This window comes from Mirounga angustirostris, unplaced genomic scaffold, assembly GCF_029215605.1.
Source record: "Mirounga angustirostris isolate CCGP_5_RB_7025 unplaced genomic scaffold, mMirAng1.0.hap1 SCAF_15, whole genome shotgun sequence".
Classification (NCBI taxonomy): domain Eukaryota; kingdom Metazoa; phylum Chordata; class Mammalia; order Carnivora; family Phocidae; genus Mirounga; species Mirounga angustirostris.
The window spans coordinates 74,118,556-74,135,008 of NW_026991723.1; the positions used below are offsets into that span (position 1 = coordinate 74,118,556).

A 16,453-nucleotide genomic window follows, 5' to 3' on the forward strand; every position below is an offset into this window, starting at 1 on the left:
CCTGCTACTTTCTCCCCGTCGTGCTAGGATAGAAACACAAACCTTGCTGTGTAGAAAATGCACGGTGTTCCTGCAGCCACAGCCTGACTCCCAACCGCAGGGAAGCGGTAGAAGTCAGACCTATAGGAACCAGAAGTCCTGTCTGGGTGCTGTCGCTGCCTCACTGTGCGGAGCTGGACACCTTATCTCACCTCCTTGGGCCTCAGCCTGTCATTTGTTTTTTTTTTGTTTTTTGTTTTTTGGTTTTTTTTTTAAAGATTATTTATTTATTTGAGAGAGAGAGAATGAGAGACAGAGAGCATGAGAGGGAGGAGGGTCAGAGGGAGAAGCAGACTCCCTGCCGAGCGGGGAGCCCGATGCGGGACTCGATCCCGGGACTCCAGGATCATGACCTGAGCCGAAGGCAGTCGCTCAACCAACTGAGCCACCCAGGCACCCCCAGTCTGTCATTTGTAAATAAGGTAAGAATTAAGAAAGCCCTTTTGGCCAGCACCCATGATCTCACCTCCCACCGAGGCCCCTAACACCTACTCGAGGGCTCTTGGCTCATGAAACTGCCCACTTTCCTGAACATGCCGTGTGGGTTCAGTACTTAGGGCTCAATCCCTGCTCAGACTATCTTGATTGTTTCCTTGGCTATTATCTGTTTCCTCTCCTGGATGGCAGCTCTTCAAGGGCGGGGGGTTGCTGGCTTTGTTCCCTGACGCATTGAGGTATCCCCAGCCCTAGATCAGTAGCTGGCACATAGTAGCTGCTCAGTAAAATCTGTGGAATGCTCAGAATGGATCATTGACCTACATGTAAGACCTAAAACTATAAACCTTTTAGAAGACAACATAGGAGTAAATTTTCATGACCACGGATTAGGTAGTGGTTTTCTTAGAAATGACACCAAAAGCCCAAGCAACAAAAGAAAAATAGGTAGATTTGGGTAATATCAAGATGAAAAAAAATTGTGCTTCAAAGTTTACCATCAAGAAAATGAAAAGACAATCCACAGAGTGGGAGAAAATGCTTGCAAATCGTATGTTTGTTAAGGGTGTAGTGTTCAGAAGGATGTAAAGCCCTCTTACAACGCAACAACAAGAAGACAAACAATTGGGGGCGCCTGGGTGGCTCAGTCATTAAGTGTCTGCCTTCAGCTCGGGTCATGGTCCCAGGGTCCTGGGATCGAGCCCCACATCGGGCTCCCTGCTCCGCGGGAAGCCTGCTTCTCCCTCTCCCGCTCCCTCTGCTTGTGTTCCCTCTCTCACTGTGTCTCTCTCTGTCAAAAAAAACTTAAAAAAAAAAAAAAAAGAAGACAAACAATTGAAAAAAGATGGGCGAAGCATTTGAACAGATGTTTCTCCAAAGAAGATCTACAAATGGCAATAAGCACACGCAAAGATGCTCAACATCATTTGTTAGCAGAGAATGCAAATCAAAACCACGCTGGGATACGACTTCACACCTACAGGATGGCTCGGATCAAAGTCAGACCCTCCCAAGTGACAGTGAGAATGTGGACAGGTTGCATTCATCCTAGATTGCTGGTGGGAATGTAAAATGCTGCAGCCACTATGGAAAACAGTTTGGCAGTTTCTCGGAAATTTTAACTGAGAGTTACCGGATGACCCAGCGGTTCCACGCTTACATATATTCCCAAGAGAACTGAAAACCTACTTTCATAGAAAACTTGTCCACAAACGTTCATAGCAGCCTTATTCATATTGCCAAAGAATGGATGGAAGCAGCCCAAATGTCCATCAACTGAGGAAGGGCTAAATACAATGTGGTACATCCATACCTCATGCCAAATGTTACTTGGCAATAAAAAGGCATAAAGTATTGATACATTTTACAACATGGATGAACTTGGAAAACATTAGGCTGAGTGAAATCACCTGGTCACAAAAGACCACATATTGTAGGATTCCATTGATGTGAAATGCCCAGAATAGAGACATAAAGTAGGTATGTGGTTGGGGGAAGGGGGAATGGGGAGTGATCTTTAATGGTTATGGGATTTCTTTTGGTGGGATGAAAATGTCTTAAAATTAGACTGCGGTAATGGTAGCACAACCATGTGAATACACTGAGCCCACTGACTTATACACTTTAAATGAGTGGATTGCGTGTATGTGAATATATCAGCAGAGCTGCTCTAAAAAAAAAAAAAAGGTAAACAAAAACAACCATGGGACACTGAAGGCTTCCAGGAAGAGGTGATGTGTAAGCCGAGACCAGTGGCACGAGTGGGGAGGGAGGTGACGTTTGGGTGGAGGGTTGGGGTCACGGAGAAGGAGGTGTGAGAGTGAGTGCTTTAGAATCAGCACCCAGCGAAGGTCCTGAGGAGGGGAGGGTGAACCCTGGAGCGGAAGGAAGGGCTGGAACAAAGGGCGGGGGGAGGCAGGGATGAGGTGAGACCAGAAATCACAACAGGGAAGACAAGGGAAGGAAATCCGTTCCCATTCTGCTGGCAGAGAATGGAAACCTACCCTGAACTGCTGCTCCTAAACTCTTCATTTCTTTGGGGGCTCAGACCGTGAGTGCTCAGGGCAAGAACCCAAGTTTTTAGGCCTGACTTAAAATATTAGCACCTACTAAGTGCCAAGACTATGAGATGAGCGCCCTGCCTCTGCCCGCCAATTTGCCACTTGGATTGGCAAACATGATAGCGACCTCCCCTCCAATGCACAGGCGCATGAATGTACATGTGCTCGCGACGTACACGCGTGCCTGGGTGCACGAGTGCACATGCACATGTGGATGTGTGCACCCACTCCCATGCATGCTTGCACACATCACAATAGATTAGTGTGAGCACATGGTCACACCTGCATGCAGACAAACTCACAGGCATGTATACATGCGTAAGCACACACACTCTCACCCCCCCCAGGTACACACACAGACTTGTGCATGCACATGTATGCACACACACACACACGTCCAGAATGGGGCAAGGATCCCTTTCGCTGCCTCTGGGAGCTCGGGAGCAGTGCCTGGGCTTTCTGAGCTGCACGCCCGCTCCTCATGCCCCTGGCCTCCCCTTCTGTCACTTTTCCCGGGCTCTGATTTACTCATGTCAGCAAAATGTCTCCTTTAATAATAGTGTTGGCATTCTGCATTTTCTCCTAGGTGTTGCTGCAGACGGCCGGCTGGTTCATGCGCAGACTTTCCAACAATTTGTCCCTTGCTTCCCTTCTCCCAACTTGGTGTCTTGTCTATAAACTGTGGTGATGTGAACATTCAGGACTTGGGGAACTTTGGGGCCTATTTCCCTCCCCTCCTTCACCTCAAGTCTATCACATGGCTTCTGCAGGAGGATTCCCACTCTGATGGATTCACCTTTTTGTACTTGACCAATCACCTTTTTGTACTTTTATAAATCTGGATTCCTTAATCCAGAGTATTTGAATCCCCCCAGTTATAATCCCAGTTCTGCTCTTAGCTAAGACAAACTTCTACGTAGCCTCTTGTAGCCTGCATTTTTAGCTCTGGATAATGGAGGTGACACCCTCTTTCCTGCCCCGTGATGGAGGGAATTGAGTGGGGGCCTCGCACAGTGCACACACCCAACGCAGTGCCTGGGCGCTCAAAGGGACAGTGACTCTCTTCCTCCTCCGTCCCCCTCTGGTAGTGCCAGGGTCAGGCTGAGACCTACATGTCTTGAGAACACTAGCGGCATGGTCGTCTTTCAAACAACAGTCTCTAGTAATTGACATTTATTCAGAGGAAGGGTGGGGTGGCCAAGGTGAGGGGCAAAGGAGAACCTCTGTTGGAAGCCCTTGGACTGTTGTGTCCAGGAATCCAGCTCTGGGCCAAACTTGCATATCTGACTCTTCATTCCTATTACCATTCTTGGGAGGTGGTGATTGATCCTGCTCTTCCTTGAGAATGTCCCTGGGGGGCATCTTCCCCCACCCAGGTGGTTTGGCGAGTACCCCTCCTAAGCCATCCCTAGAGTTTGTGTCTTTAGGAAACCTCCTGGCTGGCCCATCTTTCTGGGCTGCGGGAGGAGCATAGCAGGAACAGGATCAGCAGCTTCTGGGAACGTGTCGGGGTGGGATAGACCCACAACCTCAATGATTTTGTTGTTTCTTATCTGTAGTACAGCTCTGTATCACTCCCTTTCTCTAACACCTCGAGGGGTGGTCTGCTGCCCACAGAATGGAGTCCCAATTCCTTAGCCTGGCATTCAAGGCCCCCTCTGTCCTGGGATCAGCATGACGTATCTCCCACTGCTCTTCTTCAGCCCCTGGAAGATAATGACCTGCTGTCCGCTGTGCTTGACTGTGTCTCTCCTCATGCTGCACCTCTGCACTGGGCTCTGTTGGAGCCCATCCTCATCTCTGCGTCCGGGCCACTGCAGTGCCTACGTCCCGACTTCTGAGACCTCCATGGCTCCTCGGAGGGTTTTCTGAGGCTGCCAGGGCCTACTTTGCCCGCCAGGGTGGAGGATAGCCTTGCTGAAAATTCATGCTCTCTCTTCCTCACACCACCACTCCTGGTACCACGACTGTAGCCCTCAGTCAATGAGAAAGAGCTGGTGTATCAGTACCCCAACTCCCTTGCCCTGTCATGGGATAAATTTAAGGCTGTGGACTTCACTGGCTCTGGAGTTCCCCTCGGTGACTAAGCTCCAGTTACGCACAGTGCACAGGGGCATGATAACACACCCTTTCCTGGCGACCTTCCCCGCTCACTTCTGCATTTCCTAGCAGTATCCCCTTCACCTCCCCAGTAAGCTACTATGTGCAACTCCTTGCCTCAGGGTGTGCTTCTGGGGATCCCAAACGAAGACAGGCCTCCGCCTGGCACCCTTTCCCCTCAGCCAGCTCCATACAAAAGACCCTCAAAGCCAGTGACAGCCCCATCCAAGGATGTGGGGAGTAATAGTAGCTAAGACCAGGCACCAGACACTGTTCTAAGCCTTTATGTGTACTAAATGTTCTAACCCTCACAACGACCCTGTGAGGGCAGTCCTATCATTACCATCATGGTACAAGTCAGGACACTGAGGCTCCGCAAGGCTAAGCAGTATGTCTCAGGCCCTAGAACATAGTGGAGTTAGAACCCTGAGCAGAGACTATCTGAGTTTTTGGAGACAAAACTTGGGTGAGCATGCAGATTGGTCAATGCTGATGTCTGCCTCTGTGCCATGTCTAGCTCCGGACGTCACTTGTCCCTTTGCAATCTTGGGCCAGCTCTATTGATTGGCTTATAAAGGCTCAGCCCAGAGTCCGGCATGTCTTAGGGCTCAGGAGCGTTCATGCAATAATACCCCCAAATCAAATAGCTTTTCACAGTGCATGCCTCTCACAACATTCTGCTCATTTCCTTCACGGCTCTTATCACGAGCTGTATTTATTTTTATTTTGCTTTGTTGATTTGTGTCCTTTATAGTCTGTCTGCTCCCCATCACAATAAGGCACAGGAGAGCAGAATCCTTGCCTATGGTTATCTTCCTGTATCCTAAGCACCTGCTGTAGCACCTGGCAAATAGTAGGTATTCAAAATAGCTGTTAATGAATGACTGAGTTGTTGGAGGGAACCAGAGCCTTCTTGGCTATGTGAGGGTCTGGGCTGGATCATCTCGTGCGTGACCTGCTTCATCTTCCTAGAATATGGCTCATGTTCAATAGCCACCTTGCCCGGGGCCCCTTGTGAATTAGTGGCAGAGGGCAGTTTCCAAATAGGGCCTTTATGTCCAGAATTTGCTTTCTGGAAGATGCCCCCAGTTTTCAGCTTTGTCAATCCAGGGGCCAGACTCCCAGGTTCCCGGCTGAAAAACAACAGCTGTGAATGCAAAATGAGATGCACACACGGAGAGAGTCTTCGATTGGTAGACTGTGTATAAATTTCAATAATAATGGGGATGCATTCATCAGACCTATCAATCATTACCCCTCTGCTGCGAAGACATTTCTCAATGTCAGACGCATGTCTTGCAGACAAATCCTCTGGAATCCAGCTGCATGGCCAAAGGCCCGTGGTCCCCGTGGCCCTCGGTCCCTTCCCCTCCCAGGCCTCAGTCTCCCTGTCTGTGAGGAGGGGATTTTGGAGTGGATAGCCTTGCTCTGACTGTCCAGGTGTCAGAGCTCGGACTACCAAGATGGTGCGCAGTGAAACCTCGTGTCTCTGCCCCCTGCTCACCTGGTGCTGCCCAGATGCCTGTTTGTCTAGTGATGTCTCTCCTCTCCCAGAAATGCCCACGAGGGTTCCCTTTTTGCCTGGAGAATGAAGCTCCAACCCTTTACAGGGCATTGGAGACCTTGCTTGGCCTGGTCGCCTAATCCCCTCTTGATCTTGTCCTTACCCAGTGCCTGTCGAAGAGTCCACGCCTTGGCAGGTGCTCAAACATAGATGTGCTCTGTCTTCCCGCTTAGGAGTCTTCGGGCACAAGGGGACTGTGAGTTGTTTCCTGGTGGCGAACGTGGAGAATCTGGACAGGAAGACTCCGTGATGAGAAGAGACAAGGAGGACGTGTCAGGTGGTAGGCACAGCAGACCGGGGCCGGCAGGTAAGAGGGTAGGGTGACGTCAGGGAGGGGGAATCTCATGACTTGGCATTTTAGGAATCCACCCCAGTTGTCCCCACAGGCCTGAGTGAAGGATCACCTCTGAGATGTCCTAGAAACATTCACTGGACGTCTATTCTGTGCCAGGCTCTTGGCCAGGCACTGGGGATGGAACAGAAAGGACATATCTAAACAATGAAGAGTGTAAAAGGCTGAAAAGCTGTGTGCTAAGAAAAATGGGAACTAACATTGGTTGGGCACCTGCCACGTGCTGGGCACTCTGCATTCACTCCTCCTGAGGTGCATCGTGTTTCCAAAGATACTGCAACAGTGTCCCGTCCCGCATGCTCTTTTGTGGTGTGACTATACCACTTTCCTGTCGCGACTTGGTGTGGATTTCTCCTCCCCTTGAATCTGGGTGGGCCGTGTGAGTTTTGATACTCTTAAGAGATTAGCAGCATATCCACTTTCCTGCTTTACGTGCTTGTTGAGGGCCATCTGTGTCCAAACCCCAGACGCCATGCTGTGGGGAAGCCCAAGCTGGTCACCAGGGGAGGGGCCATGTCGAGGGGCCCCAATGTGTCAGTCAGGTGAGGGGACCTGTCTTGGATCTTCTTAGTCCAGCCCAGCCACCAGCCAGGAGAATAACCCCAGGGAACACCTCAGGGACCAGGACCACCCAGGCCTGAGTTCCACGCGCATAGAACCATGAGCAAAGAGAATGCTTGTTTTTCTTAAGTGCTGGGATCATTTGCTAAGATGATTGCAACAGAGACCCCAAACGCCTCCTTAACCCTCCTTCCCATCTTCCAGAGGCAGGGGTTGTTGACTTCCCTTGACGGACAGGAAACAGTATCGGAGAGCTGAAATGACCAATCCAAGGTCCTATAGGAAATCAATGGCAGAAGGAGGACTCAAACCCAGGCCTCTGTGACCAAAGACTCTGCCATTCCCCAGTCACGGTCCCCTCAGAGAGCCTTTCCCTCTGGGGTGGTGAGCGGCGCAGCGGTGGCGGGGCTGGGGGCTGACCGGGTGGGAGGAAGACTTTTTCCCATACTCTTTTGTACTCTTACACTGTTGCTTCTATTACCTCCTCCAAAATGAACAAAGAGAAGGAACATTTTTATTATAAAGAAAAATAATTGTGGGGTGTGTGTACGTTATGGTGGGAGCAGGTGAAATTAGAGGTCGTGTGCAGAAAGAAGCATTAAGGGCTGGTTTAGAATTGGGTGTTTCCCACTGGTCACACATTGGGGTCACCTGCAGAGCTTCAGAACCCCAGATGCCCAGGCCCTGCCCCCAGAGTGCTGGTTAAATCGGCTGGAGCTCTGCTCAGGCCTCAGGAGTTTTCAAAAGCTCCTTGGGTGGTTCACATGTGCAGCCCAGGTTGGGAGCAACAGGCTTCGAGGGAGGACAGGGATTCCGCGGGGAAGTGAAAGGCTGGGGAGGGGCAGGGTGGGCTGAGCAGGGCTGAAATGGAGGAATTGTGCAGCCAGAAACTGCAAAAGAGTTGCTCTAGGGGTGTAGATGCTTACACAAAACAGAACAGACCAGAACTCAACAAAACGGAGTGGCCCTGCCCTCCACGCCCCAGTGTGTATGCGAGCATGGAGTCGGTTCACAGACCCACCCAAACTTCATGGCCAAATTGCTCCATCTCAGAGGGAATTAATTTGAAGGATGGTAATAATTAGGTTTGGTTATGGGGAGAGATGATAAGCTGCACAAAATCCATCACAGCACAGGGCGTCTTTCCTGGCCCCAGGGCTGCCGGAGTCTTAAACCTTGCAGCCTGCTGTGGCCAGGGGTCCGGAGGTGCCCGCTCTGGGTACCATATGGGGAGGTGTGCACATGTGTTGGTAAATAAAGCAATTGCAAGATAGGAGGGGCAATCGAAAGCTGTGACTCCCTGCGGTTATTTGGGGGCAGCCATGGGTAGGGGGATGCGTCAGTGATGGTTAACAGCTTCTGCCACGTTCCACTCATGACAACACACCCTCTGAGTTTCCAGAAGCACTGAGGTCACTTTTGGAAGAGTTTTTTTTTTGGAAGGGATCACACCATGAGACCCACGAGGCCTGAAAGCTTATGGCATTAGGCTTTGAAGTAATAACTGATAGTAATAAAGAGTGAAGTAATAACTGATAGTAATAAATAGCAGTAAAAGTAACAGCCGCATGGATCCAGTGCTTCCTGAGTGCCCAGCCCTGTTCCCAGTCCCTCGTGTGCATGAATCCAGGCAGACTCGGGCTCAAACTCCAGCTTTGCCTCTTGCTGGCTCTGTGGCCCCAGGGTCTCAGTGGTCTTGTTGGCAAACAAGGACACCGCTCCAGGTGAGGTGACCTTGGTGAGGGGCCGACTTCAGGCGCACACTGACCCTCCACAGTTCACTGCCAGCCTAAGGATCACTGCCTTTCACTAACCCTCATAATGTGGATTCAAAGTTAAAATTCAGCCTATTTACCAGCTTCCTTTCTTGAAAGCTCTGCTCTTAGCTTTCCTAAGATTTATTCATGGTTTGGTTTCAAGTGTTCTCTTCCCGACCTCTTGGGCAACTGTCAGGGTCTTGAAGTCATTCAGCATCAATTTCATTACTTCCCAGTATAAATTGTCCAGCCCTCCGTGACCCACTGAGGCCGCGGGCTGCATGTGACATTTTAAATACTAACTTTGGAGTTCTTTTCTTAAAAGGAAGAGGAATTCAGTTCAAATTGTGGCTCTTTAGAAATACATAAAACATGAGCTGGGCTTTTAATGGAAAAGTCACCTTCTAACCTCTGCCAGGCACGGCTGGGACCGGCAGATTGGATCCCCTCCCTTTTTCAAAATCAAGAGCAAATATTGGTTTACCCTTAACCAAGAGGACCTCAAGCCCATTCTTGTTCCAGAAAAACTGCAGCAGGTGCTCAGATGCAAAGTAGAGCCATGGGCAGGTGCTCAGATGCAAAGTAGAGCCATGGCGGAGCCTGTGATTTGGGGTCCTCTTGCGGCAGCTAGTTAGACTTGCCTAACTGCACGACTCTCTAGTTAAAGTGGCCTTAAGTCCTTTAGCCAAAGGAGGGAAGGTGGAGGTGTGGAATGTCAGGAATCTGGGGAGTCCTTGAAGGCAGGTACCGCCCTCCCATGTGTATACGTTCAGCAGTGGGCTGTTCACATAAGGGAATGGGTAGCCAAGTGAATGTGGATTGTCGCAGTCACCATTAACCCAGTCTGGTTCAGAAGGTCCTCCTGGAGGGGATCCTCGGGCGGACACAGGTCATCCAGCTGTTGAGAAACAGACACTGAAATTCTGGGTGGACAAAACCAGGTGAGACGTTGGTCTGGTGTTGGAGCATAAACCCTGAGGCGGGGCTGCCTGGCTGTGGGAAGTTGGGCTGGTTATTTAACCCCTCAGTGTCTTCTCTGAAAAAAAGGAATAGAAATAATAATCCCTCCTTCAGAGAATTGTTGTGAGGATGAAATGAATTAATTTTTTAAAAAGAACTCGAAAGGGGGCACCTGGGTGGCTCAGTTGGTTAAGTGGCTGCCTTTGGCTCAGGTCACGATCCTGGGATCCTGGGACCGAGCCCCGCATCAGGGTCCCTGCTCAGCAGAGGGTCTGCTTCTCCTTCTCCCTCTGCCTGCCGCTCCCCCTGCTTGTGCTCTCTCTCTCTGTTAAATAAATAAATAAATAAATAATAAAAAGAAACCTGGTAATCTTTTTTTTTTTTATAAAGATTTTATTTATTTATTTGAGAGAGAAAATGAGAGACAGAGAGCATGAGAGGGAGGAGGGTCAGAGGGAGAAGCAGACTCCCTGCCGAGCAGGGAGCCCGATGCGGGACTGGATCCTGGGACTCCAGGATCATGACCTGAGCCGAAGGCAGACGCTTAACGACTGAGCCACCCAGGCGCCCGAAACCTGGTAATCTTAAAAAAAAAAAAAAAAAGCCAAGGACTAGCAAGACCTTACTCTCACCTTGAGGTGACCAATATTGCCATTGAATCTTGATAATCCTCTCACAGATCAACCACACTAAGTCAAATTTTTCTACCTGTAAGAATTTTGATTTCGGTGGGAAATCTTAATATTACTGCCTTCCCCTCCAAGCACCATGGAGAGCTTGATGGCTGTGATCATCCCTGCATAATTCATGGGCGGAGAGAAAGTTCTCTAGCTCCAAAAATGCCCCCTTCACGTGCTCACGGACTCTGGAAACTGAGTGTCTTCTGCTTCTCTTTCCATCATTCAAGCACAAAGTATTCTCACGCCAGGCAAACACCCCTCACTGTGAGTTCTCACAGAGCCTGATTCTTCTCCCTTATCCTCGTCCCACTTGTATTTTCTCCTTCAGTTTCTTTCTTCCTTGTTAGCCTGTGTATGGTTCATTTTATGTGTCAACCTAACTGGCCACAGGGAGCCCAGATATTTGGTCAAACATTATTTCGGTGTATCTTTGAGAGTGTTTTGGGATGAGTATAACATCTGAATTGGTAGATTGAGTAGAGCAGATTGCCCTCCCTAATGTGGGTGGGCCTCATCTAATCTGTTGAAGGGATGACTAGAGAAGGCTGATCCTCCTTGAGTAAAAGGAAACTCTTTGCACCTGACTGATTGAGCTGGGACATGGGCTTTTTTCCCCCTTTTTTGCTTTTGGTCTTGAACTAAAATACTGATTTTTCTTAGGTCTTGAGCCTGTTGGCTTGGCAGTGAAACTTATACCATTGGCTCTCCTGAGTCTCCAGCTTGCTGATTACAGATCTTGGGCCTTCTCAGTTTCCATATAATCACTTGAGCCAATTCCTTATGATAAGTCTCTCTCTCTGTCTCTCCATTTGTATCTCCCACTGGTTCTGTTTCTCTGGAGAACCCTGACTAATACACACTGTACATTTAGTAAGAACAGGGGTGTGGCAATCTCTCTGTGTGTCAGTTTCCCCGTCATTAGAGCCTAGGGAAGGGCTAGCATTCAATCAACACTTGTTGAAGGAAAGAGTGCCTGAGCAAGAGTGAGAAGGGATCTGTATGGCAGTGCCGCACCCTTGAATCCCCAGTGCTTCCAAATCCCATGGGGCAGCAGTCACAGGATCTGTGAAGTTGGAGACTTTGACCTTCAGATCTTTCTTGCTTTCCTTTCAGCACCCTTCCCTCTGCTCTGGTAGATCCCTGGGCTCCCAGGGCCCAAATCTATTCTCTGGTTGGGATCCACTCCACATACTAATCCACACAAATGTGTGAGTGATGGGGGGAAGGAAGGGTGCCCTCAAGGGCTGAAGAGCTATTGGTGGACAAAACATTTCCCCTGGTGCTTGACATGTGGTGTTATTTGTGATGATTGCTTCACACTGGAAATCTGAGAAAAAGGTATTAGCCCCTTTTATAGAAGTGGCTGCTGAAGCACATGGGGTAGAGAGGCTTGGTCAGGGTAGAGCTGGGATTCAAACCACCAGGGTTTCCCCAAAGAGCTTTCCTGGTGATTGGATCATTGTTCCCAAATCTTTGCTTTTCCCCTTAAGAGAATTATCCATCCTCATGCTGGCCATGGTTTCATGGTGGGCACCTCCCCATCCCTGACTTTGGGTTTGGCCAGTGGACTCTTAGCAGATGTGATGTGTGCAGAGGCCTTAAAGATGCTGCATGGTCTGGCCTCTTGTGCTCTGATATCCACCAAGATAAGAATACACCCAGAGCAGCTGCTGATCCAAGGAACGGAGTGAATCCAACTCAGTGCCTGCAGCCAAGCCAGTCCAGCCTGGAACCTGGGGCACAGCCATGGCAGTCATTCTGCAGACTTGTGAACAAGAGAAGTAAATGCTTATTGTTATAAACCACTGCATTTTGGAATGGTTTGTTACACAGCATTAACATACCAGGGGCTGACTAATGCACGTCCCCAAATGAGTATCTTTTTTTAAAAGATTTTATTTATTTATTAGAGAGGGAGAGTGCACATGGGTGGGGAAGAGGGGGATAGGGAGAAACAGGCTCACCGCTGAGCAGGGATCCCAACACAGGGCTCCATCCCAGGACCCTGAGATCATGAGCTGAGCCGAAGGCAGATGCTTAACCGACTGAGCCACCCAGGTGCGCCCCCCCCCCCCCCCGCCCCAAGATGAGTATCTTTAAGAATGGAGGGGAAATGGAAAGACCCACAATGTTTGGGTCCCTGAAAAGCATATAATGGACATTACGAATGTCCAGATGCCCTTTTCCCTTTGGCATACAGGAAACTCTCCAGCTCTCTGGCTGGTGTCAGGACCATGTAACTATTTCTGGCGTACCCAGCATGCGTGGGAGTGCTGTGTGGTGGTTTCAGGCCACTGTAGTCCCAGTGCAGGTCCCTGAGTTCCCTGGCTTCTCCCTCCTCTGCCATAGCAATTGGGGAGGGGCCCTCACGCTGATGGGGATGGGCCGGGAGATCGAAGCTGGCTGTATCGCACGCAGAGTCCCTTTGCTGGCTGGGACCATGGTGGATTTTCAGGAGCAAGAAATAAACGTTTGTAGTGTCAGGGACAGAGATTTGGGAATTGTTACTGCATGACGCACCATCCTGACTGATTCAGAGAGAGCAAAAGACTGTGGGAGGGGTCCAGTTGTAACCTGCTCAAACCCCAATTCCAGGTCTCCCCAGTGAGCGAGAAAGTGCCCGCTTCAAGCTTATTCCAAGACTGGGGAACATCACTCACCCCTCTTCCTCAGCTGGCTTAGTGAGGATGTGGGGCGTCCAACTGGGCCCACGAGCCGATGGCGCCTGGCCTGCTGCATGTGAATATATGCAGCGGGAACTCACCCTGGGAGGGACAGCCCTGGCGCCGGCAGGCAGGGACTCTGGGTGCGGGAAGTGTGACTTCATTGGCGTTCATGAGGTCTCTTTATGCAGGAATCTGCGGGCTCATTGCAACACTTGACAAACCTGTAAATATTTATTCGGAGTCACTCACTGCCCAGCGTTTGCATGAAATCTGCATTGCAAAGTCAAGTCCAGGAAACAGAACTTTTTAATGAGGCCAGTGTGGCCTGGGCCTGGCTGGCACCACCCCTCCTGCAGGCTTACTTCCCTCGTCTGTGAAATGGGATGGGTCTCTGCCCTGCTTGCTCTTGGGCAGCGTTAGAGACAGAGAATGGACTTGAGGGTAGTCTGTAACCTGCAGAGCTCCAGGTGCTGGGTTCTCAGACATGAATATAGCCCAGGTCCTGTCCTGTCATTGCTAGGGAGCCAGTCAAAGGCAGAGATGACCCACCACTTAGGGTAGGGGAGGAAGCTGTGGGATGAAGATGGAGAGAGAACTGTGTGTAGGGAAATCAGGGAGGACTTCCTGGAGGAGGGGTAGTTGTAATGGGTTCTGAGGGGCAGGTAGAATGTCAACAGGAAAATGAGAGAATGCATGTATGCATGCACTGATGTGTGCAGGGAACTGCAGGGTCCACTGTGTCATAGGTGGCCAGTCTGTGAGTGGGCCCTCTGTGGGCCAAGTGGCTCCCTGGACCAATCAGAACTGGTCCTGCACAAAGGAGCACCCAGCTCTATTTCCCAGCAGGGGCTGTGGGAGGCGAGGCTTGGCTGTGGGTAGGGCAGCCCCGGTGCAAGGGATGTTAATTTCCCTCTCACAGAGTGGTCTTGAGGATATAGTGACCAGCCCAGGTCCTGACCATGTAAGGGTTGGGAGGGTCTGGGCAATTCAGCCCCCGTATAACACAGACCTGAACAGAGACTCAGTGTAACCAAAAGAAGCAAGATCAGCACTCCTGGCAGAAAGAAGACATGGGAGCTATTCTTGGAAGCAGAGCCTGGGGGTCCCTGAGGGGCTGTGAGAACAGGTAGCTGGAAGCAGTGTGGCTCAGCAGGTGTCACCAGTCCTGGTGTTGGGAGGTCTGGAATTTTATCCCAGCTCTGCCAGAAACCTGCTGTCCAGAGCTTCCTGGTCACCTAACCTCTCTGTACCTCACCGTCCCTCCAGTTATAAAGTGGGTATAAGGACACCTGACTAACTTTCTCCTGTGGCTGTTACTTGGGATGTGCATTTAGCTTTATGTCACCGTCCAGGTGTAGTGGTATGAAAGCAGAGACCCCAAACCCTATTTTATAGAGATGCAAACTCAGGGCAGAAGATAAACAGTGCTGTTTAAAATATGCTGCCCAAATCCATGCCATGTAGAGTCCTGGGCCAGGCATAATGGTGGGCAAGGTGATCCCTCTACCCTCTTGACTATAGCCAGGAGGATCTTTCTTTCATGCACACTGGATCCTGTCATTCCCCTGCCTGAAACCAGCAGGCTGGTAGAAACTTCCAGATGGACAAGTTAGAAGTATTTATCAAGAGCCTTAAAAAGGCGGGTGCTCAGGGTCTAAGTGAGAGCCCAGGTTTTGGAGTCAGGCATCTGTAGGCGCAGAGCCCCCACCAATACGTCCCCGTGGCCCTGTCTAGTCTCATGTTCTCTGAACCCCAATCACGTTCCTCCCGTAACATTCCCACCCAATGGCTGCCTTGTAGAGTTGTTGTGAAGTTTGAAAGACATAATGCAGAGCATGCGCCTGGCTTACAGCAAGCATTGAATAACTATGGATGCTATCATTTTTTTTTTTTTTAAGATTTTATTTATTTATTTGACAGAGAGAGACACAGCGAGAGAGGGAACACAAGCAGGGGGAGTGGGAGAGGGAGAAGCAGGCTTCCCGCCAAGCAGGGAGCCCGATGCGGGGCTCGATCCCAGGACCCTGGGATCATGACCTGAGCCGAAGGCAGACGCTTAACAACTGAGCCACCCAGGCACCCCTGGATGCTATCATTATTATTAGCAGTGGTAGTTGTAGAAATATAACAAGATGAAGACCACTCCAGCATCTTGGCACATGGCACGAACCCCTCTTAGGGAAGGCAGCGTCTTGCTTGGGCACACGCCCTGTGAGGTCCACTTGGGGAGGAGGAGAGCCCGTGGGTGTGGGCTTGTCAGGAGCCGGGTGTCAGACATGCGGGCGCTGCAATGTTGGAGGCATGAGAAGCATTTGTGGTTTTGATTCTGGGGGTTGAGAAAGGAGTGGGGGGGGGGGAGGGTGGGAGAGGGGAGGTTATGCAGAGAGGTAGGCAAGGGACACCCATGGTGGGAGCCTGACCAGCAGTCCGAGTGGAGGGTGGGGCCTCCTCCACTTTATATGCCCGTCTTTATGAGTGCCTCCTCTGTTCCCCCCACTTCCTGGACTTAGGAAAGTCTGTGGTCATCAGTGCTGTGGGGGAGAAATCTAATGGGGCGGGCGCTGGAACGCTAAGCAGGGATAGACCTTCACAACTGGGATGAGTAGTCAAGATCAGCAGGGATGCCCCGGCATGTGCTGGAATCTTGAGTGGGCTCTGGGTTTGCACAACTCCCTCTTCCCACCCGCTCTGGGGGATGAAGCCAAGTTTACCCGGAGGGGCGAGAGGGTACTTGGCTGACCTCCGGGTTCCGCTGGTATGTCTGCGTCAACAGCAGGTCACATCCACCTTATCGAATCCTGGAAAGTGCCAGGTACCAAGCCAGGAACTCTGTCCACATCCTCTTCCTTAATCCTCACAACCACCCTTGAGGAAACCAAAGTTCAGTTAGTTTAAGTGACTTGCTCTCAGGTCCATGCATTTGTTGAGGGGGCCAGGCTCGAGTGTTGGCAAAATGGGTCCAGGGCTAGCCCTTTCTGCCCCTACGGTGACCTGCAGCTGGTTCGGAGAATAAGGGACAATGTTGCAAAAATTGAAATATGTAAGGGTGTGATTTTGTGTGTATCTGTATAGATTTTTTTATATGATAAGGGCATTTCCTCAGGGAAAGGATGGGGCACGACTGAGACCAACTGGCTACCAGGAAAAAATAAAATCGGCTTCTATATCACACACTAAAATAAATCCCACATGCTTAGAACATTTAAATGTAAACAAGTAAATCATAACAAATGAGTAATAATGTGATCTTCACTATGTAAGATCTTTCGAAACAGGTGC

At 50.2% G+C, this 16,453-nt stretch overlaps 1 long non-coding RNA gene across 2 annotated transcripts in view; it reads left to right on the forward strand.

Moving 5' to 3' along the window:
• LOC123849930 (uncharacterized) overlaps positions 1-16,453 on the forward strand; it is a 169,239-nt gene that overhangs the window by 35,770 nt on the left and 117,016 nt on the right. For both annotated transcript variants that reach the window (XR_010407631.1, XR_010407632.1), the window contains one exon: positions 6,372-6,505. This is a non-coding gene — a long non-coding RNA (uncharacterized LOC123849930). The remainder of the gene's footprint in view (positions 1-6,371; positions 6,506-16,453) is intronic.